Source organism: Eufriesea mexicana, unplaced genomic scaffold (genome assembly GCF_001483705.2).
Source record: "Eufriesea mexicana isolate 0111107269 unplaced genomic scaffold, ASM148370v2 scaffold18102, whole genome shotgun sequence".
Lineage (NCBI taxonomy): Eukaryota > Metazoa > Arthropoda > Insecta > Hymenoptera > Apidae > Eufriesea > Eufriesea mexicana.
In genome coordinates, this window is record NW_016925399.1 from 117361 (window position 1) to 118990 (window position 1630).

Consider the following 1630-nt stretch of genomic DNA (forward strand, 5'->3'; position numbering starts at 1 on the left):
GGAATTGTATTGTAACTTTCATCATCAGTGGCCAATGGTATCCTACGACTACTATACTGTGATGATGACTGTACAAAATTGAGTGTTGTCACTTCTAATATCTCCAGGTGTAATGAACCAGAATTTCCAGCTCTATAGCTGCTGTGGAATATACAATGTATGTGAACAGATCTTTCCTACGTCATCAGTGAACTGTTGGAATGTGTACTAAATGCCGTACTGTCAATTGCAGGTATCAGTAGCCGTAACCGCATTATACTTACGTCATTCCAGATTCACTTTCGAATTTATATCATCAGTGGACAAAGTATTCCATGAGCTACATTACTTTGATTATGGCTGTGCTCAGTACTGTGTTGTCAATTGTTAATATCTCGATAGATAGTGACCTGGGTTTTGTCATTCTAGTATTGTCATTGAACTTGAATCATCATTGATACGTTTAGCCCAAACGCAAGGAAGATCTGTTGGTAGATGTACTGAATGTCGTACTGTCCATTGTAAATTTGACTAGCCATAACCGCCCTATACATAGGTTATTCTGGAATCGCTTTCGAGTTTACATTATGAGCGAACAAAGTGGTCCAGATGCTACATTGCTGTGAAGGTGGGTGTACTCAGTACTGTGTTGTCAATTGCTAATATCTCGAGAGGTAGTGGACATGTGTTTTGTCATTCTAGGATTGATATGGAATTTGAATCAGCATTTAACTGTTTCATTCAACGGCAAGTGTGATCTGTTGGAGGATGTACTGAATGCCGTAATGTCAACTGTAAATTTCACTAGACTTGACCGCGCTATACATGGGTTATCCTAAAAGCGCTTTGGAATTTATATCATCAGCGAATAAAGTGGCCCAGCTGCTACATTGCTGTGAAAGTGGCTGTACTCAGTACTGTAGTATCTATTGTTAATAACTCAAGGAATAGTGGACCTGCATTTTGTCATCCAAGTTATGTCATAAATTTTATATAATCACTTATCAGTTTAATTCAATTACAACAGTCTATATTGGTGGATGTAATATGTACTATGCTATCCATTGGAATTCACTTAAGTTATAACCGTAACATACGACGATTATGACGGAAAGGCCTTGAAATTTTCTTCATCAGTGAACAAAGTTACTTAACGGGTTGAATACTGTGATGATGGCTGTACTGAGTGCTGTGGTGTCATTTGCTAATATCTCGGGAGATAATGCACCTGCGTTTCTCTCTCCAGAGTGGGGGTGGTGCATACACTATCAGCGAACATGTTAATCGTACGGCAACAATGATATGCTGGAGGACGTGGTAAATACTGTACTGTCAATTGCAAATATAACTAACCGTGACCGTACAACATATAGGTTATACAAGAATCGCGTCCGGATTTACATCATCAATGAACAAAATGGTCTATCGTCAAAATTACGGTGATGGTGGCCTTACTCAGTACAGTGTTGTAACTTGCTAATGACTCCAGGAATAGTGGACAGGCATGTTGTAATTCTAGAAATGTCATAGTTTTTAAATCACCATTGAAGCGTCTAATTCAACTCATACAATGCTATATCGGCGGATGTATTACGCACGATACTGTCAATTGGAAATACAGTGTCTAAAGCCCTAACCGTAATTTGCAATG